We start from the raw sequence: 27,617 nt of genomic DNA, 5'->3' as shown, positions 1-27,617 counted from the left end.
TGCAGTACTTTCCTCATGTAATGTCTCAAATTAATAATATATTCGTCAAAAGGAGAACAGTTGCAGTACAATGGCGAGGGGCACTAATTAGATAGGTATCTGAGAGACAGCACATGCACGATGGGCCATAATATCATTTCTCACCACCGTCAGAATCTGAGAGCTGCGCTTTTCACTGTCGGCGGCTCGTTGGTCCACGGTTATGATTCTCCCTTCGGATTGATCACATTTGAAATGCGAGAGGTCACGGGCCAAATCCCGGACGAACCCCGCCATGTTTTACTCAAAGTTCCGCTTCTAACAGCCGCTCGACATGTGAGAAAACAGACGTATTTCACGTTAAAACGTGTGATTTTACGCCGATGTTCCCTTAGCATCCAAATCCCAGAGTAAAGTGAATCCCGCGAAACTGAGTAAAGTTAAAATATCTCAGAGGTACTCGGCTCTGTGACTCGTTGGATAACCTAAAGCCTTGTTTGGTTCCGGCCGATACTTGATCAGTATATCTTCCTGTCTGTACGGATAAGTTCACCTCAATTGGGATAAGCATACATTCAGCGTCAATCTCCACCTCTGCCCTGAACATGTGTGCGTCCTGTGTCTCTAGAGCTGAAAAGATGAGAGAAGCTGCTTTTTGAATTCGTCCCTTGGCTGCCGAATTCAAAGCATACAGGAAATCAATCCGGGCTGGCAAAGCTGCCTGGTCTGATTAAAAGGCGATGATACCCTATATTGTAGGCATGTTCTCGTCTTCTGGCCTCAACATTTGGTTCAACGTATCGGATGATAAGCACCGCTCCCATTGTCTGGTAATGGTTCTGCTATTCCCACTAACACTTCCTCTGGACCATCCTTTGTTACGTTATTGCCCGATTACCACCCACTTTGCCTTTCTCCATTGTGCCATGTATTATTTCATCACTCCTTCGTTCCGCTGTATCACAAATGTTCCCATTTGACATTTCTCGCTGCGTATTTTTTCCAGGCGCTATTTTTGTTGAAAACATCTGTAATCATTAACTTTTTCCTGAAATATCGGCATTATTATCCGACAGAACGTGAAACCGGATTCTTCCTCCACAAAATCTGCACGACCTGCCGAGTTTTACATATTTATCAGTTTTTATTCATTCTATTTCCGTGTCCCTTTTAAGGGGATTTGCTGTCTGTCCGAGATCATTCTCTGTCTCTGTAAAATGGTGTGCTATCAGACCCTCATCATTCTGTGTCTTTTTCAAAGGGATGTGCTGTCTGTCCCGGATTTCCAATTTGAAATTTCAAAACCTGCCTTTGGTGGTTAAGGAATATTAGTTTGTTTGTGTGTTTCAGACTGGGCTGGTTTTACGTCCCTCCCTCCATGTCTATCACCTGTGGCTTCAACAACAGTCTCTGCGCCACGTGGTCCTGAGCCCCACTGCACAATTGCCTTCAGGGATGATCGAAATCTCACTTTATTCTTTTAAAAGTGAACTGCTGTCAGTCAAGGGTCATTCCGCATCTGGGTAAAAGGGATGTCCTTGCAATCCCGGATCATTCTGTGTCTGTTTAAATGGGCTGGTTGTCAGTTCCGGTTCATAATCTTTCCCTTTGAAACGGATTTTCTCATAAACCCGGCTCATCCTGTATTGTTTGAGAAGGAGTATGATTTCAGCTGCAATGACCGAATTGTTAAACTATAGTGTTCCAATTTACATTGAGGTTGCCTGCGCCGGTGCGCACCCAGATCGCAGTGCATCTGTTCATTCACTCGAAATATGCTCATCTTTTCCGAAATCCACTCCTTGATATTGCAGTTGCCCCGAATTTGCTCGCAATATATACAACAACACAATGAACGGTGCTGGCAGCGGCCGCGTGGCCTAATGGATAAGGCGTCTGACTTCGATTACAACCGGAAAGTTATCGGAAGATTGCAGGTTCGAGTCCTGCCGCGGTCAACCTAGCTCGCTACGTGAAATTTTATATTCTTTGTTGTGATTCTGCCGAGAAATCAACCATCTCTTCCAGTCACTCACCTGATGTGAAGGAAGGCTGTTTGCTTTAAGAATCTCATGGCAAGTTTTCATCATTGTCGATCTGCATGCACGGGCAGAGCAAGCTGTGAAGTGGACTTTCTTGCACCTTATTTCTGTTTGGATACAAAAAGCAGGAGATTGAATGGCTGACGATGTCTTATAGCAGAGACGAGGTGGCCGAGAGGTTAAGGCGATGCACTGCTCATCCATTGTGCTCTGCACGCATGGCTTCGAATCCCATTTTCGTCGTCGTTGATTTGCAGCTTAACCACTTTTTGACATTCACATTTCACCACATCGCCAAATTCCCCTTTTACTTACAGGGATGCAGTACTTTCCTCATGTAATGTCTCAAATTAATAATATATTCGTCAAAAGGAGAACAGTTGCAGTACAATGGCGAGGGGCACTAATTAGATAGGTATCTGAGAGACAGCACATGCACGATGGGCCATAATATCATTTCTCACCACCGTCAGAATCTGAGAGCTGCGCTTTTCACTGTCGGCGGCTCGTTGGTCCACGGTTATGATTCTCCCTTCGGATTGATCACATTTGAAATGCGAGAGCTCACGGGCCAAATCCCGGTCGAACCCCGCCATGTTTTACTCAAAGTTCCGCTTCTAACAGCCGCTCGACATGTGAGAAAACAGACGTATTTCACGTTAAAACGTGTGATTTTACGCCGCTGTTCCCTTAGCATCCAAATCCCAGAGCAAAGTGAATCCCGCCAAACTGAGTAAAGTTAAAATATCTCAGAGGTACTCGGCTCTGTGACTCGTTGGATAACCTAAAGCCTTGTTTGGTTCCGGCCGATACTTGATCAGTATATCTTCCTGTCTGTACGGATAAGTTCACCTCAATTGGGATAAGCATACATTCAGCGTCAATCTCCACCTCTGCCCTGAACATGTGTGCGTCCTGTGTCTCTAGAGCTGAAAAGATGAGAGAAGCTGCTTTTTGAATTCGTCCCTTGGCTGCCGAATTCAAAGCATACAGGAAATCAATCCGGGCTGGCAAAGCTGCCTGGTCTGATTAAAACGCGGTGATACCCCATATTGTAGGCATGTTCTCGTCTTCTGGCCTCAACATTTGGTTCAACGTATCGGATGATAAGCACCGCTCCCATTGTCTGGTAATGGTTCTGCTATTCCCACTAACACTTCCTCTGGCCCATCCTTTGTTACGTTATTGCCCGATTACCACCCACTTTGCCTTTCTCCATTGTGCCATGTATTATTTCATCACTCCTTCGTTCCGCTGTATCACAAAAGTTCCCATTTGACATTTCTCGCTGCGTATTTCCAGGCGCTATTTTTGTTGAAAACATCTGTAATCTTTAACTTTTTCCTGAAATATCGGAATTATTATCCGACAGAACGTGAAACCAGATTCTTCCTCCACAAAATCTGCACGACCTGCCGAGTTTTAAATATTTATCTGTTTTTATTCATTCTATTTCCGTGTCCCTTTTAAGGGGATTTGCTGTCTGTCCGAGATCATTCTCTGTCTCTCTAAAATGGTGTGCTATCAGACCCTCATCATTCTGTGTCTGTTTCAAAGGGATGTGCTGTCTGTCCCGGATTTCCAATTTGAAATTTCAAAACCTGCCTTTGGTGGTTAAGGAATATTAGTTTGTTTGTGTGTTTCAGACTGGGCTGGTTTTACGTCCCTCCCTCCATGTCTATCACCTGTGGCTTCAATAACAGTCTCTGCGCCGCGTGGTCCTGAGCCCCACTGCACAATTGCCTTCAGGGATGATCGAAATCTCACTTTATTCTTTTAAAAGTGAACTGCTGTCAGTCAAGGGTCATTCTGCATCTGGGTAAAAGGGATGTCCTTGCAATCCCGGATCATTCTGTGTCTGTTTAAATGGGCTGGTTGTCAGTTCCGGTTCATAATCTTTCCCTTGAAAACGGATTTTCTCATAAACCCGGCTCATCCTGTATTGTTTGAGAAGGAGTATGATTTCAGCTGCAATGACCGAATTGTTAAACTATAGTGTTCCAATTTACATTGAGGTTGCCTGCGCCGGTGCGCACCCAGATCGCAGTGCATCTGTTCATTCACTCGAAATATGCTCATCTTTTCCGAAATCCACTCCTTGATATTGCAGTTGCCCCGAATTTGCTCGCAATATATACAACACAATGAACGGTGCTGGCATGTCGCGTGGCCTAATGGATAAGGCGTCTGACTTCGATTACAACCGGAAAGTTATCGGAAGATTGCAGGTTCGAGTCCTGCCGCGGTCAACCTAGCTCGCTACGTGAAATTTTATATTCTTTGTTGTGATTCTGCCGAGAAATCAACCATCTCTTCCAGTCACTCACCTGAAGTGAAGGAAGGCTGTTTGCTTTAAGAATCTGATGGCAAGTTTTCATCATTGTCGATCTGCATGCACGGGCAGAGCAAGCTGTGAAGTGGACTTTCTTGCACCTTATTTCTGTTTGGATACAAAAAGCAGGAGATTGAATGGCTGACGATGTTTTATAGCAGAGACGAGGTGGCCGAGAGGTTAAGGCGATGGACTGCTCATCCATTGTGCTCTGCACGCAAGGCTTCGAATCCCATTCTCGTCGTCGTTGACTTGCAGCTTAACCACTTTTTGACATTCACATTTCACCACATCGCCAAATTCCCCTTTTACTTACAGGGATGCAGTACTTTCCTCATGTAATGTCTCAAATTAATAATATATTCGTCAAAAGGAGAACAGTTGCAGTACAATGGCGAGGGGCACTAATTAGATAGGTATCTGAGAGACAGCACATGCACGATGGGCCATAATATCATTTCTCACCACCGTCAGAATCTGAGAGCTGCGCTTTTCACTGTCGGCGGCTCGTTGGTCCACGGTTATGATTCTCCCTTCGGATTGATCACATTTGAAATGCGAGAGGTCACGGGCCAAATCCCGGACGAACCCCGCCATGTTTTACTCAAAGTTCCGCTTCTAACAGCCGCTCGACATGTGAGAAAACAGACGTATTTCACGTTAAAACGTGTGATTTTACGCCGATGTTCCCTTAGCATCCAAATCCCAGAGTAAAGTGAATCCCGCGAAACTGAGTAAAGTTAAAATATCTCAGAGGTACTCGGCTCTGTGACTCGTTGGATAACCTAAAGCCTTGTTTGGTTCCGGCCGATACTTGATCAGTATATCTTCCTGTCTGTACGGATAAGTTCACCTCAATTGGGATAAGCATACATTCAGCGTCAATCTCCACCTCTGCCCTGAACATGTGTGCGTCCTGTGTCTCTAGAGCTGAAAAGATGAGAGAAGCTGCTTTTTGAATTCGTCCCTTGGCTGCCGAATTCAAAGCATACAGGAAATCAATCCGGGCTGGCAAAGCTGCCTGGTCTGATTAAAAGGCGATGATACCCTATATTGTAGGCATGTTCTCGTCTTCAGGCCTCAACATTTGGTTCAACGTATCGGATGATAAGCACCGCTCCCATTGTCTGGTAATGGTTCTGCTATTCCCACTAACACTTCCTCTGGACCATCCTTTGTTACGTTATTGCCCGATTACCACCCACTTTGCCTTTCTCCATTGTGCCATGTATTATTTCATCACTCCTTCGTTCCGCTGTATCACAAATGTTCCCATTTGACATTTCTCGCTGCGTATTTTTTCCAGGCGCTATTTTTGTTGAAAACATCTGTAATCATTAACTTTTTCCTGAAATATCGGCATTATTATCCGACAGAACGTGAAACCGGATTCTTCCTCCACAAAATCTGCACGACCTGCCGAGTTTTACATATTTATCAGTTTTTATTCATTCTATTTCCGTGTCCCTTTTAAGGGGATTTGCTGTCTGTCCGAGATCATTCTCTGTCTCTGTAAAATGGTGTGCTATCAGACCCTCATCATTCTGTGTCTTTTTCAAAGGGATGTGCTGTCTGTCCCGGATTTCCAATTTGAAATTTCAAAACCTGCCTTTGGTGGTTAAGGAATATTAGTTTGTTTGTGTGTTTCAGACTGGGCTGGTTTTACGTCCCTCCCTCCATGTCTATCACCTGTGGCTTCAACAACAGTCTCTGCGCCACGTGGTCCTGAGCCCCACTGCACAATTGCCTTCAGGGATGATCGAAATCTCACTTTATTCTTTTAAAAGTGAACTGCTGTCAGTCAAGGGTCATTCCGCATCTGGGTAAAAGGGATGTCCTTGCAATCCCGGATCATTCTGTGTCTGTTTAAATGGGCTGGTTGTCAGTTCCGGTTCATAATCTTTCCCTTTGAAACGGATTTTCTCATAAACCCGGCTCATCCTGTATTGTTTGAGAAGGAGTATGATTTCAGCTGCAATGACCGAATTGTTAAACTATAGTGTTCCAATTTACATTGAGGTTGCCTGCGCCGGTATGCACCCAGATCGCAGTGCATCTGTTCATTCACTCGAAATATGCTCATCTTTTCCGAAATCCACTCCTTGATATTGCAGTTGCCCCGAATTTGCTCGCAATATATACAACAACACAATGAACGGTGCTGGCAGCGGCCGCGTGGCCTAATGGATAAGGCGTCTGACTTCGATTACAACCGGAAAGTTATCGGAAGATTGCAGGTTCGAGTCCTGCCGCGGTCAACCTAGCTCGCTACGTGAAATTTTATATTCTTTGTTGTGATTCTGCCGAGAAATCAACCATCTCTTCCAGTCACTCACCTGATGTGAAGGAAGGCTGTTTGCTTTAAGAATCTCATGGCAAGTTTTCATCATTGTCGATCTGCATGCACGGGCAGAGCAAGCTGTGAAGTGGACTTTCTTGCACCTTATTTCTGTTTGGATACAAAAAGCAGGAGATTGAATGGCTGACGATGTCTTATAGCAGAGACGAGGTGGCCGAGAGGTTAAGGCGATGCACTGCTCATCCATTGTGCTCTGCACGCATGGCTTCGAATCCCATTTTCGTCGTCGTTGATTTGCAGCTTAACCACTTTTTGACATTCACATTTCACCACATCGCCAAATTCCCCTTTTACTTACAGGGATGCAGTACTTTCCTCATGTAATGTCTCAAATTAATAATATATTCGTCAAAAGGAGAACAGTTGCAGTACAATGGCGAGGGGCACTAATTAGATAGGTATCTGAGAGACAGCACATGCACGATGGGCCATAATATCATTTCTCACCACCGTCAGAATCTGAGAGCTGCGCTTTTCACTGTCGGCGGCTTGTTGGTCCACGGTTATGATTCTCCCTTCGGATTGATCACATTTGAAATGCGAGAGCTCACGGGCCAAATCCCGGTCGAACCCCGCCATGTTTTACTCAAAGTTCCGCTTCTAACAGCCGCTCGACATGTGAGAAAACAGACGTATTTCACGTTAAAACGTGTGATTTTACGCCGCTGTTCCCTTAGCATCCAAATCCCAGAGCAAAGTGAATCCCGCCAAACTGAGTAAAGTTAAAATATCTCAGAGGTACTCGGCTCTGTGACTCGTTGGATAACCTAAAGCCTTGTTTGGTTCCGGCCGATACTTGATCAGTATATCTTCCTGTCTGTACGGATAAGTTCACCTCAATTGGGATAAGCATACATTCAGCGTCAATCTCCACCTCTGCCCTGAACATGTGTGCGTCCTGTGTCTCTCGAGCTGAAAAGATGAGAGAAGCTGCTTTTTGAATTCGTCCCTTGGCTGCCGAATTCAAAGCATACAGGAAATCAATCCGGGCTGGCAAAGCTGCCTGGTCTGATTAAAACGCGGTGATACCCCATATTGTAGGCATGTTCTCGTCTTCTGGCCTCAACATTTGGTTCAACGTATCGGATGATAAGCACCGCTCCCATTGTCTGGTAATGGTTCTGCTATTCCCACTAACACTTCCTCTGGCCCATCCTTTGTTACGTTATTGCCCGATTACCACCCACTTTGCCTTTCTCCATTGTGCCATGTATTATTTCATCACTCCTTCGTTCCGCTGTATCACAAAAGTTCCCATTTGACATTTCTCGCTGCGTATTTCCAGGCGCTATTTTTGTTGAAAACATCTGTAATCTTTAACTTTTTCCTGAAATATCGGAATTATTATCCGACAGAACGTGAAACCAGATTCTTCCTCCACAAAATCTGCACGACCTGCCGAGTTTTAAATATTTATCTGTTTTTATTCATTCTATTTCCGTGTCCCTTTTAAGGGGATTTGCTGTCTGTCCGAGATCATTCTCTGTCTCTCTAAAATGGTGTGCTATCAGACCCTCATCATTCTGTGTCTGTTTCAAAGGGATGTGCTGTCTGTCCCGGATTTCCAATTTGAAATTTCAAAACCTGCCTTTGGTGGTTAAGGAATATTAGTTTGTTTGTGTGTTTCAGACTGGGCTGGTTTTACGTCCCTCCCTCCATGTCTATCACCTGTGGCTTCAATAACAGTCTCTGCGCCGCGTGGTCCTGAGCCCCACTGCACAATTGCCTTCAGGGATGATCGAAATCTCACTTTATTCTTTTAAAAGTGAACTGCTGTCAGTCAAGGGTCATTCTGCATCTGGGTAAAAGGGATGTCCTTGCAATCCCGGATCATTCTGTGTCTGTTTAAATGGGCTGGTTGTCAGTTCCGGTTCATAATCTTTCCCTTTAAAACGGATTTTCTCATAAACACGGCTCATCCTGTATTGTTTGAGAAGGAGTATGACTTCAGCTGCAATGACCGAATTGTTAAACTATAGTGTTCCAATTTACATTGGGGTTGCCTGCGCCGGTGCGCACCCAGATCGCAGTGCATCTGTTCATTCACTCGAAATATGCTCATCTTTTCCTAAATCCACTCCTTGATATTGCAGTTGCCCCGAATTTGCTCGCAATATATACAACAACACAATGAATGGTGCTGGCAGCGGCCGCGTGGCCTAATGGATAAGGCGTCTGACTTCGATTACAACCGGAAAGTTATCGGAAGATTGCAGGTTCGAGTCCTGCCGCGGTCAACTTAGCTCGCTACGTGAAATTTTATATTCTTTGTTGTGATTCTGCCGAGAAATCAACCATCTCTTCCAGTCACTCACCTGAAGTGAAGGAAGGCTGTTTGTTTTAAAAATCTCATGGCAAGTTTTCATCATTGTCGATCTGCATGCACGGGCAGAGCAAGCTGTGAAGTGGACTTTCTTGCACATTATTTCTGTTTGGATACAAAAAGCAGGAGATTGAATGGCTGACGATGTCTTATAGCAGAGACGAGGTGGCCGAGAGGTTAAGGCGATGCACTGCTCATCCATTGTGCTCTGCACGCATGGCTTCGAATCCCATTTTCGTCGTCGTTGACTTGCAGCTTAACCACTTTTTGACATTCACATTTCACCACATCGCCAAATTCCCCTTTTACTTACAGGGATGCTGTACTTTCCTCATGTAATGTCTCAAATTAATAATATATTCGTCAAAAGGAGAACAGTTGCAGTACAATGGCGAGGGGCACTAATTAGATAGGTATCTGAGAGACAGCACATGCACGATGGGCCATAATATCATTTCTCACCACCGTCAGAATCTGAGAGCTGCGCTTTTCACTGTCGGCGGCTCGTTGGTCCACGGTTATGATTCTCCCTTCGGATTGATCACATTTGAAATGCGAGAGCTCACGGGCCAAATCCCGGTCGAACCCCGCCATGTTTTACTCAAAGTTCCGCTTCTAACAGCCGCTCGACATGTGAGAAAACAGACGTATTTCACGTTAAAACGTGTGATTTTACGCCGCTGTTCCCTTAGCATCCAAATCCCAGAGCAAAGTGAATCCCGCCAAACTGAGTAAAGTTAAAATATCTCAGAGGTACTCGGCTCTGTGACTCGTTGGATAACCTAAAGCCTTGTTTGGTTCCGGCCGATACTTGATCAGTATATCTTCCTGTCTGTACGGATAAGTTCACCTCAATTGGGATAAGCATACATTCAGCGTCAATCTCCACCTCTGCCCTGAACATGTGTGCGTCCTGTGTCTCTCGAGCTGAAAAGATGAGAGAAGCTGCTTTTTGAATTCGTCCCTTGGCTGCCGAATTCAAAGCATACAGGAAATCAATCCGGGCTGGCAAAGCTGCCTGGTCTGATTAAAACGCGGTGATACCCCATATTGTAGGCATGTTCTCGTCTTCTGGCCTCAACATTTGGTTCAACGTATCGGATGATAAGCACCGCTCCCATTGTCTGGTAATGGTTCTGCTATTCCCACTAACACTTCCTCTGGCCCATCCTTTGTTACGTTATTGCCCGATTACCACCCACTTTGCCTTTCTCCATTGTGCCATGTATTATTTCATCACTCCTTCGTTCCGCTGTATCACAAAAGTTCCCATTTGACATTTCTCGCTGCGTATTTCCAGGCGCTATTTTTGTTGAAAACATCTGTAATCTTTAACTTTTTCCTGAAATATCGGAATTATTATCCGACAGAACGTGAAACCAGATTCTTCCTCCACAAAATCTGCACGACCTGCCGAGTTTTAAATATTTATCTGTTTTTATTCATTCTATTTCCGTGTCCCTTTTAAGGGGATTTGCTGTCTGTCCGAGATCATTCTCTGTCTCTCTAAAATGGTGTGCTATCAGACCCTCATCATTCTGTGTCTGTTTCAAAGGGATGTGCTGTCTGTCCCGGATTTCTAATTTGAAATTACAAAACCTGCCTTTGGAGGTTAAGGAATATTAGTTTGTTTGTGTGTTTCAGACAGGGCTGGTTTTACGTCCCTCCCTCCCTCCTTGTCTATCACCTGTGGCTTCAATAACAGTCTCTGCGCCGCGTGGTCCTGAGCCCCACTGCACAATTGCCTTCAGGGATGATCGAAATCTCACTTTATTCTTTTAAAAGGGAACTGCTGTCAGTCAAGGGTGATTCTGCATCTGGGTAAAAGTGATGTCCGTGCAATCCCGGATCATTCTGTGGCTGTTTAAAAGGGCTGGTTGTCAGTTCCTTTTCATAATCTTTCCCTTTAAAACGGATTTTCTCAGAAACCCGGGTCATCCTGTATTGTTTGAGAAGGAGTATGATTTCAGCTGCAATGACCGAATTGTTAAACTATAGTGTTCCAATTTACATTGGGGTTGCCTGCGCCGGTGCGCACCCAGATCGCAGTGCATCTGTTCATTCACTCGAAATATGCTCATCTTTTCCTAAATCCACTCCTTGATATTGCAGTTGCCCCGAATTTGCTCGCAATATATACAACAACACAATGAATGTTGCTGGCAGCGGCCGCGTGGCCTAATGGATAAGGCGTCTGACTTCGATTACAACCGGAAAGTTATCAGAAGATTGCAGGTTCGAGTCCTGCCGCGGTCAACTTAGCTCGCTACGTGAAATTTTATATTATTTGTTGTGATTCTGCCGAAAAACCAACCATCTCTTCCAGTCACTCACCTGAAGTGAAGGAAGGCTGTTTGCTCAAAGAATCTCATTGCAAGTTTTCATCATTGTCGATATGCATGCACGGGCAGAGCAAGCTGTGAAGTGGACTTTTTTGCACCTTATTTCTGTTTGGATACAAAAAGCAGGAGATTGAATGGCTGACGATGTCTTTTTGCAGAGACGAGGTGGCCGAGAGGTTAAGGCGATGGACTGCTCATCCATTGTGCTCTGCACGCAAGGCTTCGAATCCCATTCTCGTCGTCGTTGACTTGCAGCTTAACCACTTTTTGACATTCAGATTTCACCACATCGCCAAATTCCCCTTTTACTTACAGGGATGCAGTACTTTCCTCATGTAATGTCTCAAATTAATAATATATTCGTCAAAAGGAGAACAGTTGCAGTACAATGGCGAGGGGCACTAATTAGATAGGTATCTGAGAGACAGCACATGCACGATGGGCCATAATATCATTTCTCACCACCGTCAGAATCTGAGAGCTGCGCTTTTCACTGTCGGCGGCTCGTTGGTCCACGGTTATGATTCTCCCTTCGGATTGATCACATTTGAAATGCGAGAGGTCACGGGCCAAATCCCGGACGAACCCCGCCATGTTTTACTCAAAGTTCCGCTTCTAACAGCCGCTCGACATGTGAGAAAGCAGACCTATTTCACGTTAAAACGTGTGATTTTACGCCGATGTTCCCTTAGCATCCAAATCCCAGAGTAAAGTGAATCCCGCGAAACTGAGTAAAGTTAAAATATCTCAGAGGTACTCGGCTCTGTGACTCGTTGGATAACCTAAAACCTTGTTTGGTTCCGGCCGATACTTGATCAGTATATCTTCCTGTCTGTACGGATAAGTTCACCTCAATTGGGATAAGCATACATTCAGCGTCAATCTCCACCTCTGCCCTGAACATGTGTGCGTCCTGTGTCTCTAGAGCTGAAAAGATGAGAGAAGCTGCTTTTTGAATTCGTCCCTTGGCTGCCGAATTCAAAGCATACAGGAAATCAATCCGGGCTGGCAAAGCTGCCTGGTCTGATTAAAAGGCGATGATACCCTATATTGTAGGCATGTTCTCGTCTTCTGGCCTCAACATTTGGTTCAACGTATCGGATGATAAGCACCGCTCCCATTGTCTGGTAATGGTTCTGCTATTCCCACTAACACTTCCTCTGGACCATCCTTTGTTACGTTATTGCCCGATTACCACCCACTTTGCCTTTCTCCATTGTGCCATGTATTATTTAATCACACCTTCGTTCCGCTGTATCACAAATGTTACCATTTGACATTTCTCGCTGCGTATTTTTTCCAGGCGCTATTTTTGTTGAAAACATCTGTAATCTTTAACTTTTTCCTGAAATATCGGCATTATTATCCGACAGAACGTGAAACCGGATTCTTCCTCCACAAAATCTGCACGACCTGCCGAGTTTTACATATTTATCAGTTTTTATTCATTCTATTTCCGTGTCCCTTTTAAGGGGATTTGCTGTCTGTCCGAGATCATTCTCTGTCTCTGTAAAATGGTGTGCTATCAGACCCTCATCATTCTGTGTCTGTTTCAAAGGGATGTGCTGTCTGTCCCGGATTTCCAATTTGAAATTTCAAAACCTGCCTTTGGTGGTTAAGGAATATTAGTTTGTTTGTGTGTTTCAGACTGGGCTGGTTTTACGTCCCTCCTTCCATGTCTATCACCTGTGGCTTCAATAACAGTCTCTGCGCCGCGTGGTCCTGAGCCCCACTGCACAATTGCCTTCAGGGATGATCGAAATCTCACTTTATTCTTTTAAAAGTGAACTGCTGTCAGTCAAGGGTCATTCTGCATCTGGGTAAAAGGGATGTCCTTGCAATCCCGGATCATTCTGTGTCTGTTTAAATGGGCTGGTTGTCAGTTCCGGTTCATAATCTTTCCCTTTAAAACGGATTTTCTCATAAACCCGGCTCATCCTGTATTGTTTGAGAAGGAGTATGATTTCAGCTGCAATGACCGAATTGTTAAACTATAGTGTTCCAATTTACATTGAGGTTGCCTGCGCCGGTGCGCACCCAGATCGCAGTGCATCTGTTCATTCACTCGAAATATGCTCATCTTTTCCGAAATCCACTCCTTGATATTGCAGTTGCCCCGAATTTGCTCGCAATATATACAACACAATGAACGGTGCTGGCAGCGGCCGCGTGGCCTAATGGATAAGGCGTCTGACTTCGATTACAACCGGAAAGTTATCGAAAGATTGCAGGTTCGAGTCCTGCCGCGGTCAACTTAGCTCGCTACGTGAAATTTTATATTCTTTGTTGTGATTCTGCCGAGAAATCAACCATCTCTTCCAGTCACTCACCTGAAGTGAAGGAAGGCTGTTTGCTTTAAGAATCTGATGGCAAGTTTTCCTCATTGTCGATCTGCATGCACGGGCAGAGCAAGCTGTGAAGTGGACTTTCTTGCACATTATTTCTGTTTGGATACAAAAAGCAGGAGATTGAATGGCTGACGATGTCTTATAGCAGAGACGAGGTGGCCGAGAGGTTAAGGCGATGCACTGCTCATCCATTGTGCTCTGCACGCATGGCTTCGAATCCCATTTTCGTCGTCGTTGACTTGCAGCTTAACCACTTTTTGACATTCACATTTCACCACATCGCCAAATTCCCCTTTTACTTACAGGGATGCAGTACTTTCCTCATGTAATGTCTCAAATTAATAATATATTCGTCAAAAGGAGAACAGTTGCAGTACAATGGCGAGGGGCACTAATTAGATAGGTATCTGAGAGACAGCACATGCACGATGGGCCATAATATCATTTCTCACCACCGTCAGAATCTGAGAGCTGCGCTTTTCACTGTCGGCGGCTCGTTGGTCCACGGTTATGATTCTCCCTTCGGATTGATCACATTTGAAATGCGAGAGGTCACGGGCCAAATCCCGGACGAACCCCGCCATGTTTTACTCAAAGTTCCGCTTCTAACAGCCGCTCGACATGTGAGAAAACAGACGTATTTCACGTTAAAACGTGTGATTTTACGCCGATGTTCCCTTAGCATCCAAATCCCAGAGTAAAGTGAATCCCGCGAAACTGAGTAAAGTTAAAATATCTCAGAGGTACTCGGCTCTGTGACTCGTTGGATAACCTAAAGCCTTGTTTGGTTCCGGCCGATACTTGATCAGTATATCTTCCTGTCTGTACGGATAAGTTCACCTCAATTGGGATAAGCATACATTCAGCGTCAATCTCCACCTCTGCCCTGAACATGTGTGCGTCCTGTGTCTCTAGAGCTGAAAAGATGAGAGAAGCTGCTTTTTGAATTCGTCCCTTGGCTGCCGAATTCAAAGCATACAGGAAATCAATCCGGGCTGGCAAAGCTGCCTGGTCTGATTAAAAGGCGATGATACCCTATATTGTAGGCATGTTCTCGTCTTCTGGCCTCAACATTTGGTTCAACGTATCGGATGATAAGCACCGCTCCCATTGTCTGGTAATGGTTCTGCTATTCCCACTAACACTTCCTCTGGACCATCCTTTGTTACGTTATTGCCCGATTACCACCCACTTTGCCTTTCTCCATTGTGCCATGTATTATTTCATCACTCCTTCGTTCCGCTGTATCACAAATGTTCCCATTTGACATTTCTCGCTGCGTATTTTTTCCAGGCGCTATTTTTGTTGAAAACATCTGTAATCATTAACTTTTTCCTGAAATATCGGCATTATTATCCGACAGAACGTGAAACCGGATTCTTCCTCCACAAAATCTGCACGACCTGCCGAGTTTTACATATTTATCAGTTTTTATTCATTCTATTTCCGTGTCCCTTTTAAGGGGATTTGCTGTCTGTCCGAGATCATTCTCTGTCTCTGTAAAATGGTGTGCTATCAGATCCTCATCATTCTGTGTCTGTTTCAAAGGGATGTGCTGTCTGTCCCGGATTTCCAATTTGAAATTTCAAAACCTGCCTTTGGTGGTTAAGGAATATTAGTTTGTTTGTGTGTTTCAGACTGGGCTGGTTTTACGTCCCTCCCTCCCTCCTTGTCTATCACCTGTGGCTTCAATAACAGTCTCTGCGCCGCGTGGTCCTGAGCCCCACTGCACAATTGCCTTCAGGGATGATCGAAATCTCACTTTATTCTTTTAAAAGTGAACTGCTGTCAGTCAAGGGTCATTCTGCATCTGGGTAAAAGGGATGTCCTTGCAATCCCGGATCATTCTGTGTCTGTTTAAATGGGCTGGTTGTCAGTTCCGGTTCATAATCTTTCCCTTTAAAACGGATTTTCTCATAAACCCGGCTCATCCTGTATTGTTTGAGAAGGAGTATGATTTCAGCTGCAATGACCGAATTGTTAAACTATAGTGTTCCAATTTACATTGAGGTTGCTTGCGCCGGTGCGCACCCAGATCGCAGTGCATCTGTTCATTCACTCGAAATATGCTCATCTTTTCCTAAATCCACTCCTTGATATTGCAGTTGCCCCGAATTTGCTCGCAATATATACAACAACACAATGAACGGTGCTGGCAGCGGCCGCGTGGCCTAATGGATAGGGCGTCTGACTTCGATTATAACCGGAAAGTTATCGGAAGATTGCAGGTTCGAGTCCTGCCGCGGTCAACTTAGCTCGCTACGTGAAATTTTATATTCTTTGTTGTGATTCTGCCGAGAAATCAGCCATCTCTTCCAGTCACTCACCTGAAGTGAAGGAAGGCTGTTTGCTTCAAGAATCTCATGGCAAGTTTTCATCATTGTCGATCTGCATGCACGGGCAGAGCAAGCTGTGAAGTGGACTTTCTTGCACATTATTACTGTTTGGATACAAAAAGCAGGAGATTGAATGGCTGGCGATGTCTTATAGCAGAGACGAGGTGGCTGAGAGGTTAAGGCGATGGACTGTTAGTCCATTGTGCTCTGCACGCATTGGTTCGAGTCCCATTCTCGTCGTCGTTGGCTTGCAGCTTAACCACTTTTTGACATTCACATTTAACCTCATCGCCAAATTCCCCTTTTACTTTCAGGGATGCTGTACTTTCCTCATGTCACGTCTCAAATTAATAATATATTCGTCAAAAGGATAACATTTGCAGGACTATGGAGAGGGTGACGAATTAGTTAGTTCTCTGATGGACAGCACAAACACGATGGGCCGAATATTTTTTCTCACTACCGTCAGAATCTGAGAGCCACACGCCTTACTGTCGGCGGCTCGTTGGTCAAGTGCGATGGTTTTTGCTTTAGGATGATCACATTTGATATGTGAGAGGTTCGCGGACGAGCCCCACCATTTGTTACTCAAAGTTCCATTTCTCACAGCCAGTCGACATGTGAGAAAACAGACATATTTCACATTAAAACGTGTGATTTTGCGTCGATGTTCCCACAGCATACAAATCCCAGAGCAAAGATTTAACCCCATTCCCACTGAATACTGCGGGCAGACATGGTCGCCTTGGTAACGGAATGGTCATTCTGTCATCACTTTCTAAACAATAGCACACAAGACAATGGGTCATCAATAAATGGTAACTGAATTAAACACTCTGAAATTACTTTGTAAATAATAGGAAATAAAATGCTGGATAATAGCTGGTGCAGAAAGTAGCTTATCTCTCGCAAAGATTAAGAATGATGTGTTTTGTTTACACACACACGCACATAGCAACGACTCTGTGCCTTTTTTTCAGTTGTTCTACTTAACCTGATGCAATTTATTTGTTAGGACTTTAGGAACCTGCGGGAAGCCATTCGGCGGTGTTTGCTGTTTCAGTATCTCAAGAGGTTGCGCGCGGTTGCTCCTCCCACTGCCCGGGGGAATGGGGCACTATTTAAAGGGACAGGGACTCTCATTTCTCTGTCTATTTATACTTGAAGGATCAGTCCAGTTTATCTCAGAGTGTTGGCGGACTTCACGAACAGAGCTCCGATTAACATTCGCTCCCTTCTGTATTGTCCTGTCATTGTAAAGCTGTCTATTCCAGTGACTTGAGCCTTTCTAAAATGGAACATTGTTTTTATAATCCATTTGACTTGCTTGTTTAATTGGGAAAAATTTCAGAATTATGCAGTGTGACGAAGGTTTTGTTTAAAGGTGGAGTAAAATGTGTTTCAAAATATTCTTTCCAACCATCCCTCAACCCCCCAAATTTTAGAACAATCTGCAATACTGACTGGGAAGTTCCCAAGTTCGGTCCTTGGTCTGGGCTGTTAGTTGATCTCAGCCAAGGCAGCAGTTCAGGGGTTATAATTGTCCTCAGTACCACTGGGCTAAGTATGAGTTAAAATTAGCTACTAGCCTTGCTCTTGGTACTGATCCAGTGACATCAATTGGAAGGTCTGTGGATGTCATTTGGAGGTAGGATTGGATTCGGCTTTGATGCCTACCACGGTGGAAATCCTGCTGACACTCTCTGAGTCGACTGTTGGTGAAGCACCAGAGCTTAACAAATTTCTGTGGAATTGCACCCAGCCAGATTTAGCACTTCCTGGAGAAAGTAAATCGCAGTTGATTTTATACCGTAAGGATGGAGGGAGACTGTCTAGAATAAGGTTTTTGCATCTTGGAGGGACAGAGGCGACAGAATGTCCAAAATAATCTAGATTTGTCTATTCTGAATTTATATCCTGTACTTAAAGTAACAACTTTTGTAACCTACATTTGCAGGGTATTAGAATGGGAGGATCTGCAGCTTGGTAACTCAAACCAAACATCATATCAAGATTTGAGAGATTCACCAGATTCATCAGGATAACCTTATCATCAGCCTTTGGAAAAACACCAATCACAGGTGAGAAACAGGACACATGTTCTGTGTGTGGATAGAACGTCAACCATTCGTCAACCTCCGAGACTCGTGTGCCCAGATGACTAAACACTGTAAATGTGGGAACTGTGGGAATGGATGCAGATGGGCGTCGGGTGGAAACACATCAGGGAGAGGCCATTTACCAGCTGAGTGTGGAAAGAGATTCAGTCTCTCATCTCACCAACTGACATTCGAGGACTTAGATAACAGACTTTCTCCTGTGAATATAGAGCTGTGTTATTGGGCCATGATGTTTTTACTTGTTCATCTAGTTGACTGTAAACCTTTGCCAATTAGTTGATGTGTTCAGTTTATTGTAGATATTTAAAAAAATACATTTCCTGAGTGGTTTCAAATTTAAATTGAAACCAGCTTTGCAGGTGTGATACTCCATTCACACATTGAAGGTGAGAGAGATGCTGTGGACACACGAAAATTCCAGTATCGGTAAGAGATTAACAGACTGGATTTTGTGTTTAATGATCCAGGGCGTGTTAGCTATCCCGACTCTGGACATCAATGCACTCTGGACGGTATGGGGAACTGGGACTTGTCCTGAGAGTAATCAAAGGTCTGAGAACTGATACAATCTACAGTTAGAAAGGAGTAAAGGCGCAAAATGAAGCAGTCGATAACAAGACATCAATTTGTTTCCTCTTATCATGGAGACATCAAGTATCGACACACTGTGTTATTTGAATTATCAGAAAATAAACTCCAGCCCAGTTTTATGGGTGATTAACATCAGCAGAAACAAATGCCAACTCACAGAATGAACACGATTCAGTTAGGATGTGATTAACAGCAGTAATGACAGTAGAACCCAACCCCTGCAGCCACTTTCGAAATCGCAACACAAATGACTGTGTAAATCCCTTCCCACACTTCCCCAGTGCAAATTCGCTGGAGTTTCAGCAGATCAGATCACTGAGTGAAACCTTGGCCATACTCAGAGCAGGTGAATTGTCTCTCCCCAGTGTGACTGCGATGATGGATTTCTAGATCAGACGGGAAACTGAATCCCTCTAAACAGTCTCCACATTCCAAGATTTATCCATGGAGCAGGTGTCCTTGTGTCTCTCCACGTTAGACGATCAGTTGAAGTTTCGACCACACACAGAACACATGTAGTTTCTCCCCGCTGTGAATGGTGCGATGCTTTTCAGGCTGTGTAACTGGTTGAAGCTCTTTCCACAGTCAGTACACTGGAATATTCTCACGCGGATAGGGTATGTGTGTCTCACTGATGTTTGAAATATTTTTCCACAGATAGAACTGAAAAATGTTTCTCCTTCCACATTCAAAGGCAGATGGTATTTATCATTTCCAGTTTACATGGTTGGGTAAGTACGCAAAGTGAGAATAAAATAAATGAGCTGCTGATTTTCTCTGCTGATCACTGAGCATTTTGTGCTGGCCCAATAGGGTGAAACCGGTCTGGCCCAATAGTGTGAGCCCGGGCTGACCCAAGGAGATGAGACTGTGTTGGCCCATTAGGGTGAGCCTGGGCTGGCCCAATAGTGTTAGCTTGGGCTGGTCTGACACAATAGGGTGAGGCGTGCTGGTCCAGGTTCACCAGACAACTATCAGAACAACAAGGCTCCCTTTCAGGGGCCACTGAGCTGGACATAAACATGTGACCAATCAAACTGACAGACATCCTGAAGCCCCGCCCACCCTTTATCCCTGCACAAAGGACCGTGCATGCGCCATGAGACCGCCCTGACCAATATGGCGGGGCTGAGCACGCTCCCACCACCTGGGGAAACAGTTTTACTCGTTGGAGTTCGAAGGATGAGGGGTGATCTTACAGAAACATTTAAAATAAGGAAAGGGATGGACAAGATAGAGGCGGAGAGGTTGTTTCCACTGGTCGGGGAGACTAGCACTAGGGGGCACAGCCTCAAAATACGGGGGAGCCAATTTAAAATCGAGTTGAGAAGGAATTTCTTCTCCCAAAGGGTTGTGAATCTGTGTAATTCTCTGCCCAAGGAAGCAGTTGAGGCTAGCTGATTGAATGTATTCAAGTCACAGATAGATAGCTTTTTAACCAATAAGGAAATTAAGGGTTACGGGGAGCGGGCGGGTAAGTGGAGCTGAATCCAAGACCAGTTCAGCCATGATCGTGTTGAATGGTGGAGCAGGCTCGAGGGGGTAGATGGCCTACTCTTGTTCCTAATTCTTATGTTCTTATGTTCTTATTAGTTGCTGCCAAGAAAGGCACCAAGAAAACGGTCACTAAAACACCACCGAAGAGCGGCAAGAAGCGCAGAAAGTCGAGGAACGAGAGTTACCCCATTTACATCTACAAAGTGATGAAGCAGGTTCACCCCGACACTGGCATATCCTCCAAGGCCATGGGCATCATGAACTCGGTTGTGAACGATATTTTGGAGCGTATCGCTGGTGAGGCTTCCTGCCTGGCCCATTACAACGAGCACCGCACCATCAGCTCCTCGGAGATCCAGACCGCCGTGCACCTGCTGCTGCCCGGGGAACTGGCCAATCACGCCGTGTCGGAAGGGAGAAAGGTGGTGACCAAATACACCAGCTCCAAGTCAAACTGCACGCTGTCCTAAGAGAACAAACCCAAACACAACGGCTCTTTTAAGAGCCACCCACAACCTCTCTGAAAGAGCTGCACAAACCCATCAACATTTAAATTTAACTCACTAATTATTTCCTGAACAATTGTGTGAAAACAATTGGAGTTCCAGCTGTAGATTTAGTTTTGAATTTTCAGATAATAAGCTTCACTCTCAGACCTGTTCATTTACACCGCCTGCCGAATTAAAAGCATGTTTAGTGGCTGAGACTCAGATTTCAATCACACATTCTCTCCCGCAAGTACTTGTCAAATTTATTGTTCAATTCCTGTTGTGTCAGTCCGTTTATTAACCCGACACTCCCCGCAGTTTAACAATCCAGAAAGGGAGTTCTTATATCGATTATAACTGGGGCAGTTTGAACACTCTGTCTGATATGTCCTTACTGTACAGTATAAATGCACACGAGGCCCATACTTGAGGGAAGGTCACTCTGTGGTCAGTAACAATTATTTGCCAGCACTGAAGTGATGATAATGGGTGGAGCTTCCCCTTTTATACCTGAAAGTCCAGGTTAGGAGTGTCTCCCACAAGTGCACCTCCTTATGGTCAATGTTCTCACGGTGTACAACTTAGGTCAGTTTATACATGGGTTACAATGACAGTTGAATATATGATATCACCTCTCCCAAAGTCTTATTGGGATCATTGGTTAAGTCTCTCTGGTGGTTTACGCTCCATTGCAGAGCGCCTGAGTTGGGGCTCCAGTTATTGGGCGTTGGCCTGAGTGTCTGCTGTTTGTGGTGCCTCAGGCCTGTCCGGACTGCACACAGTGACTGGGCTCTCCTCCGCTTGATTCCGATATTCAGTCACCTGTTGAGGAATGAACTCGATATTGTGTTCTTCCTCTGCTTCTTCTATGGGGTTGTTGAACCCTCTTTTTGTTTAATCCACGTGTTTGCGGCAGATTTGTCCATTGGTAAGTTTAACTATCAGAATCCTATTACCCTCTTTGGCAATCACAGTGCCTGCGAGTTATTTAATCCCTGCAGTGTAGTTGAGGACAAAGACAGAGTCATTGACATCAATACATCGCGCCCTCGCATTCCCGTCATGGTAGTCACATTGTGACTGGGGCCTGCTCTCAACAATTTCTTTCATGGTGGGGTGTATAATGGATAACCTGGTTTTGAGTGTCCTTTTCATTGGCAGCTCTGCGGGTGGAACCCCTGTGAGCGAGTGTGGTCGGGATCTATTGGACAACAGGAGGCGTGATAAGCGGTTTTGTAGTGAACACCTTGGATTCTGAGCATCCCCTGTTTGATTATCTGCACTGCTCGTTCAACCTGACCATTTGAGGCCGGCTTGAATGGTGCCGTTCTGACATGGTTGATACCATTTCCTGCCATGAAGTCCTGGAATTCAATGCTTGTAAAGCACGGGCCATTATCGCTGACCAAGGCGTCCGGTCGACCATGGGCAGAGAACATTTCACGTTGACTTTCTACCTAGGCGGAGGATGTGCTTGAATTGAGAATGTCACACTCGATCCATTTGAAGTGTGCGTCTACTGCAACCAAAAACATTTTTTCTCATGAAAGGACCTGCGTAGTCCACATGGATACATGCCCATGGTTTGGCGGGCCAGGACAAGGGGCTAAGGGGGGACTTCCCTGGGCGCATTGCCCAGCTAGGCACATGTGTTGCATCTGTGAACACAACATTCCAGGTCTGCCTCTATCCCTGGCCAAAAAACGTGTGACCTGGCAATTGCCTTCATCATGACAATGCCCGGGTGCTCATTGCGAAGTTCTCTGTTGAACATCTCTCTGCCCATCTGGGGCATGACTACACGGTTTCCTCATAGTAGGCAATCGGCCTGAATCGAGGGTTCCTCCTTGCGTCTGTGAAATGTTTTGAATTTCCCAGGGAATGCCCCGTACGTGGCTGCCCAGTCCCCATTAGGACACATATCTTCACTAAGGCAGTAGTGGGTCTCTATGTGTCCAGATTTTGACCTGACGGGCTGTCACAGGTGAGCCTTCGGTTTTGAAAACATCAACAGCCATGACCATCTGAGCTGCATGCTCGGTTGGCCGCTCGATGGTGGCTAGTGGGAGCCTGCTGAGTGCATCGGTGCAGTTTTCAGTACCCGGTCTGTGCTGAATTGTGGTAGTCATAGGCTGCTAACGTGAGTGCCCCGTCTGTATGGGGGCCAATGCATTTGCATTTATGGCCTTGTCGTCGGCCAAAAGGGACGGTTGGGGTTTGTGATCTGTCTCCAGCTCGCACTTCCTGCCAAACAGGTACTGGTGCACTTTTTTTTACCGCATATATCCATGCAAGCGCTTACTTTTCTACCATCCCATAGCCCCGTTCTGCCTGGGACAGACATCTGGAGGCATAAGCTACCGGGTGAAACTAACCTGTGGCATTCACATGCTGCAACACACACCTGACCCCATAGGACGACGCATCGCATGTTAAATCATGATTCTTACATAGGTCATATAGCATTAACATATTGTTGGAGCATAAAAAATGTTGCGTTCAATCAGAAGCCCTTTCCTGGCTGTCCCCCCCCAGACCCATTCACACCTTTGTGCAGGAGCACATGTCGCGGCTCTATCAGCGTGCTCAATTTGGGAAGAAAGTGACCAAAATAATTCAGGAGCTCCAGGAATGAATGCAACTCCGTCGTGTTACGGGGTCTGTGCTCTCTCTGGATTGCTTCCGTTTTGGACACCGTAGGTCTGATCCCGTCTGCTGCTACCCTCATCCGCAGGAATTCTACCTCTGGAGCTATGAAGATGCACTTCACTTTTTTCAGTCACAGACCTACCCGGCCATCGCAATCGGGGTAAGTTTACCGCCTCGCAGGCCAGAAATGATTTATGGTACATTACAGCAGGCTTTTATAACAGCAAACCTGTTGCACTGTCTGTCGGCAGTGACAAGATTATAACCGACAATGTCTGAGGGTCATTTCTGATTAGGAAACTAACCGCTTAATTGCAGAGATTCAATGCTAATTTAGATCTGGGACAATTGTGATCGATAGAGCATTAACCTGCCCTTACATTGATACTGTGGGTGGCTCGGAAAAGAGCCTTTGGTTTATTAGATTAAATCCTGTCCGCTTTACTTGCTCTTGGACACACTGGTGGTTTTCTTGGGCAGCAACACAGCTTGGATATTAGGCAGCATCCCGCCCTGAGCGATGGTCACCTTTCCCAGCAGCTTGTTGAGCTCCTGGTCGTTGCGGATGGCCAGCTGCAGGTGTCTTGAGATGGTGCGGGTCTTCTTGTTGTCGCGGGCCGGGTGGCCAACCAGCTCCAGGATTTCAGCCGGTCAGATACTCGAGCACAGCAGCCATGTAGACCGGTGCTCCGGCACCCACACGCTCAGCGTAGTTCCCCTTCCAGAGGAGCCTGTTAACACGGCCCACAGGGAACTGCAGTCCGGCCCGGGAGGAGCGAGACTTGGCCTTGGCCCGAGCTTTACCGCCGGTTTTTCATCTTCTGGACATTTCCACAATCGACATGTTCATGGAAAGATTGAGAAACTCCTCCCACATCTGCCTTATACCTTCTGGAGGAATGCAGGGAGAGAACTTGTGATTGGTCACTATGTCGTGAATTTCATTGGTCCTTTCCGATGACCAATCGCAGCCTGTTTAGCCCACCAAAGGAACCTGGGCGGAAATGACTGTTCTCAACAGTCAGTGTTCGAAGGATTTAAAAAATCAAAAATCCCGCCAATAATTGTTAAAATTTCGGATTTTGTTAGTAACTTCCCCATTAGCCACATATTTCCAAACATTTTTTGTTTCCCTTTGTCTTAATCCACATTTCACTTGCAAATTCCAGGCTGTTACAATCAGGGTTAAATTTGGTTTCAGTTTCAAACTATATGTAATGGGAGGGAATCACTTCCCACTTATTCTGTAACGGGACACAATCCAGATCAATCTTTGTTAAAGTTGGATTACATAGATTATCGATCGATCCCCCGCACAGGCAGCAGTGAGACCAGAACTGGGAGTCCTTCTGTGAAAAGGGAAGAGGGACAGAGTGTTTAAACTGCCCCGGTTCTAGTCTCTGTAAGAACTCCCATTCTGGGTTGTTACACTCGGACTCGAAGGTTTATAAACGGTTTGAATCCTAAGTAGAATTTTATTTTAAATTGAAAAGGGCGTGAGAGAGAACGAGGTGGCTAAAGTCTGAATCTCATCCTAAGACAAATTTCTAATTCTTCTGCAGCCGCTGTAAATGAACGGGTCTGAGAGCAAATGGAAAGGGCGACCAGGGACCGAGTTTGTCATTTAGGGCGGGAAAAGGAAGAACCGTACAGTAAAATCAGTGACCTGAGAATTTAAAATTACATCTACAGTTTGAACTGCAAAGGTCCCCACACACTTGTTCAGGAAATAATTACAGTAAATTGAGTCTAAAGGGAGATGGGTTTGTGCAGCTCTTTCAGAGAGGTTATGGGTGGCTCTTAAAAGAGCCCTTGTGTTTGGGTTTGATCTCTCAGGACAGCGTGCAGTTTTACTTGGAGCTGGTGTATTTGGTCACCACCTTTGTCCCTTCCGACACGGCGCGCTTGGCCAGCTCCCCGGGCAGCAGCAGGCGCACGGCGGTCTGGATCTCCGGTAGCTGATGGTGCGGCGCTTGTTGTAATGGGCCAGGCGGGAAGCCTCACTCGCGCTGCTCTCCAAAATATCGTTCACAACCGAGTTCATGATGCCCATGGCCTTGGAGGAGATGCCGGTGTCGGGGTGAACTTTGTAGATGTAGAAGGAGTAACTCTCCTTCCTCCACCTTCTGCTCTCGTTGCCGCCCTTCGATGATGTTTTCTTGATTACTTTCTTGGTGGTAACTGTTTTCTGGGCGGGGAATGGGCTCAGCGGCCGCCATCTTGGTCAGGGCGGGTCTCACGGCGCATGTGCGATCCTTTGTGCAGGACAACGTGTGGGCGGGGCTTCAGGGTGTCTGTCAGTTTGATTGATCACATGTTTGTGCCCAGGTCAGTGGCCCCAGAAAGAGAGCCTTGCTGTCTGATTGTTGTCTGGTGACCCTGGGCCTGGACTCATCCTATTGATCCAAACCTGGCTCACCCTATTGGGCCATCCCATGCTCACCCTATTGGGCCAGCACAGGCTCACCCTATTGGTTTATCCAAAGCTCACCCTGTTCATCATCATCATCGGCAGTCGCTCGAAATCGAGGATGTCTTGATCCAACTCTAAAAGTGAGTTCTCAGGTGACTGACCAGTCCAATACGGGAATTACAGTCTCTCTCCCAGTTGGGATAGACGGAGGTTGAAGGAAAGGGTGTGTGGGACTGGTTTGCTGCAAGCTCCTTCCAATGCATGTGCTAGATTTCGGTATGCTCTCTGCAATGAGACTCGAGGTGCCCAATGCCCTCCCGGATGCACTTCCTCCACTTAGGGTGGTCTTTTGCCAGGAACTCCCAGATGCCGGTGGGAATGTTGCACTTTATCAGACAGGCTTTGAGGGTGTCGTTGAAACGCTTCCTCTGCCCACCTTAGGATCGCATGCAATGTTGGAGTTCCGACTAGAGCATTTGCTTTGGGAGTCTTGTGTCAGGTTCGTGAACAATGCGGCCCGCCCAACGCAGCTGGTCGAGTGTGGTCAGTGCTTCAATGCTGGGGATGTTGGCCTGGTCAAGGACGCTAACGTTGGTGCAGGTAAGGGGATTTGCAGGATCATGTGAAGACATCGTTGATGGTATTTATCCAGCAATTTGAGTTCAAAGCTTTCAGCAAGCACATGGTCTGCAGGGCTGTGTAATTCGCCCCCTCTGGATGGCTCAGAGGTGTGGACGCTATACAGCAGACATCGCACCCTATTGGGCCAGCACTGATACACCCTATTGGGGCAACCGGGCCTCACCCTCTCGGGCCAGCCCAGGCTCACCCCATTGAGCCAGCACAGGCTCACCCTATTGGGCTAGCCCAGCCTCACCCTATCGAGCCAATCCAGGTTCGCACTATCGGGCCAGCACAGATTCACACTTTCGGGCCAGCACAGTCTCGCAATATCGGGCCAGCACAGTCTCACTCTATCAGGCCAGCACAGTCTCACCCTATTGGCCCAGCCCAGGCTCACCCTATCGGGCCGGCACAGTCACACCTTATAGGCCCAGCACAGTTTTGCACTATTGGGCCAGCACAGTCTCACCCTCGCGCGCAGCACAGGCTCACACTATTGGGCCAGCACAACCTCACCATATTGGGCCAGCCCTGTCTCTTCCTTTCGGGCCGCACAGGCTCATCCTATTGGGCCAGCCCAGGCTCAGCCTATCAGGCAACACAGTCTCACCCTTTTGGGCCAGCACAAAAGACCCAGTGGCCAGCAGAGAAAATCAGCATCTCATTGATTTTATTCTCACTTTGCACACAGCTGCTGCAGGTCTGAACCCAAACATGTAAGGTGGAAATGATCAACATCCTCCGCCTTTGAATGTGGAAGCAGGAATATTTGTCTGTTCTCTCTGTGGGAAAATATTTCCAACATCTGGGAAAGCACCACGACACACAAACATCCGAGTGAGATTGTTCCAGTGTACTATAAAGAGCTTCAACCAGTTACACAGCCTGAAAAAACTTCGCACCATTCACAGCAGAGAGAAGCTACACGTGTTGTGTGTGTGGACGAATCTTCAACTGATCGTCCAACCTGGAGAGACACAAGGACACCCACACCATGGAGAAACCGTGGGAATGTGGAAACTGTGGGGAGGGATTCAGCTCCCCGTCTGACCCAGAAATTCATTGTCACAGTCACACCAGGAAGAGGCCGTTCACCTGCTCCGTGTGTGGGTAGGGGTTCACTCCATCATCTGCTGAAACTCCAGCGAGTTCACACTGGGGAAGTGTGGGAAGA

The 27,617-nt window shown here is 46.0% G+C and overlaps 13 non-coding genes across 13 annotated transcripts; all 13 read left to right on the top strand.

Annotated features, from left to right (window-relative positions):
• The first annotated feature begins 1,848 nt into the window (after positions 1–1,848).
• Positions 1,849–1,937, top strand: trnar-ucg (transfer RNA arginine (anticodon UCG)). The gene is given in 2 exon segments: positions 1,849–1,885; positions 1,902–1,937. It is a non-coding gene; the product is annotated as a tRNA-Arg (tRNA).
• Positions 1,938–2,182: 245 nt separating this feature from the next.
• Positions 2,183–2,264, top strand: trnas-gcu (transfer RNA serine (anticodon GCU)). The gene has a single exon. It is a non-coding gene; the product is annotated as a tRNA-Ser (tRNA).
• Positions 2,265–4,515: 2,251 nt separating this feature from the next.
• On the top strand, positions 4,516–4,597 carry trnas-gcu (transfer RNA serine (anticodon GCU)). The gene has a single exon. It is a non-coding gene; the product is annotated as a tRNA-Ser (tRNA).
• A 1,925-nt stretch (positions 4,598–6,522) lies between these two features.
• Positions 6,523–6,611, top strand: trnar-ucg (transfer RNA arginine (anticodon UCG)). The gene is given in 2 exon segments: positions 6,523–6,559; positions 6,576–6,611. It is a non-coding gene; the product is annotated as a tRNA-Arg (tRNA).
• Positions 6,612–6,856: 245 nt separating this feature from the next.
• On the top strand, positions 6,857–6,938 carry trnas-gcu (transfer RNA serine (anticodon GCU)). The gene has a single exon. It is a non-coding gene; the product is annotated as a tRNA-Ser (tRNA).
• A 1,922-nt stretch (positions 6,939–8,860) lies between these two features.
• trnar-ucg (transfer RNA arginine (anticodon UCG)) lies at positions 8,861–8,949 on the top strand. Its single transcript is given in 2 exon segments — positions 8,861–8,897; positions 8,914–8,949. It is a non-coding gene; the product is annotated as a tRNA-Arg (tRNA).
• Positions 8,950–9,194: 245 nt separating this feature from the next.
• Positions 9,195–9,276, top strand: trnas-gcu (transfer RNA serine (anticodon GCU)). The gene has a single exon. It is a non-coding gene; the product is annotated as a tRNA-Ser (tRNA).
• A 1,926-nt stretch (positions 9,277–11,202) lies between these two features.
• On the top strand, positions 11,203–11,291 carry trnar-ucg (transfer RNA arginine (anticodon UCG)). Its single transcript is given in 2 exon segments — positions 11,203–11,239; positions 11,256–11,291. It is a non-coding gene; the product is annotated as a tRNA-Arg (tRNA).
• Positions 11,292–11,536: 245 nt separating this feature from the next.
• trnas-gcu (transfer RNA serine (anticodon GCU)) lies at positions 11,537–11,618 on the top strand. The gene has a single exon. It is a non-coding gene; the product is annotated as a tRNA-Ser (tRNA).
• A 1,922-nt stretch (positions 11,619–13,540) lies between these two features.
• Positions 13,541–13,629, top strand: trnar-ucg (transfer RNA arginine (anticodon UCG)). The gene is given in 2 exon segments: positions 13,541–13,577; positions 13,594–13,629. It is a non-coding gene; the product is annotated as a tRNA-Arg (tRNA).
• Positions 13,630–13,874: 245 nt separating this feature from the next.
• trnas-gcu (transfer RNA serine (anticodon GCU)) lies at positions 13,875–13,956 on the top strand. Its single transcript has one exon. It is a non-coding gene; the product is annotated as a tRNA-Ser (tRNA).
• Positions 13,957–15,885: 1,929 nt separating this feature from the next.
• Positions 15,886–15,974, top strand: trnar-ucg (transfer RNA arginine (anticodon UCG)). Its single transcript is given in 2 exon segments — positions 15,886–15,922; positions 15,939–15,974. It is a non-coding gene; the product is annotated as a tRNA-Arg (tRNA).
• Positions 15,975–16,219: 245 nt separating this feature from the next.
• On the top strand, positions 16,220–16,301 carry trnan-guu (transfer RNA asparagine (anticodon GUU)). The gene has a single exon. It is a non-coding gene; the product is annotated as a tRNA-Asn (tRNA).
• Positions 16,302–27,617: the final 11,316 nt, after the last annotated feature.

Source organism: Pristiophorus japonicus, unplaced genomic scaffold (assembly GCF_044704955.1).
Source record: "Pristiophorus japonicus isolate sPriJap1 unplaced genomic scaffold, sPriJap1.hap1 HAP1_SCAFFOLD_58, whole genome shotgun sequence".
In the NCBI taxonomy this organism is placed as follows: domain Eukaryota; kingdom Metazoa; phylum Chordata; class Chondrichthyes; family Pristiophoridae; genus Pristiophorus; species Pristiophorus japonicus.
This window is presented reverse-complemented; position numbering and strand designations above follow the sequence as displayed.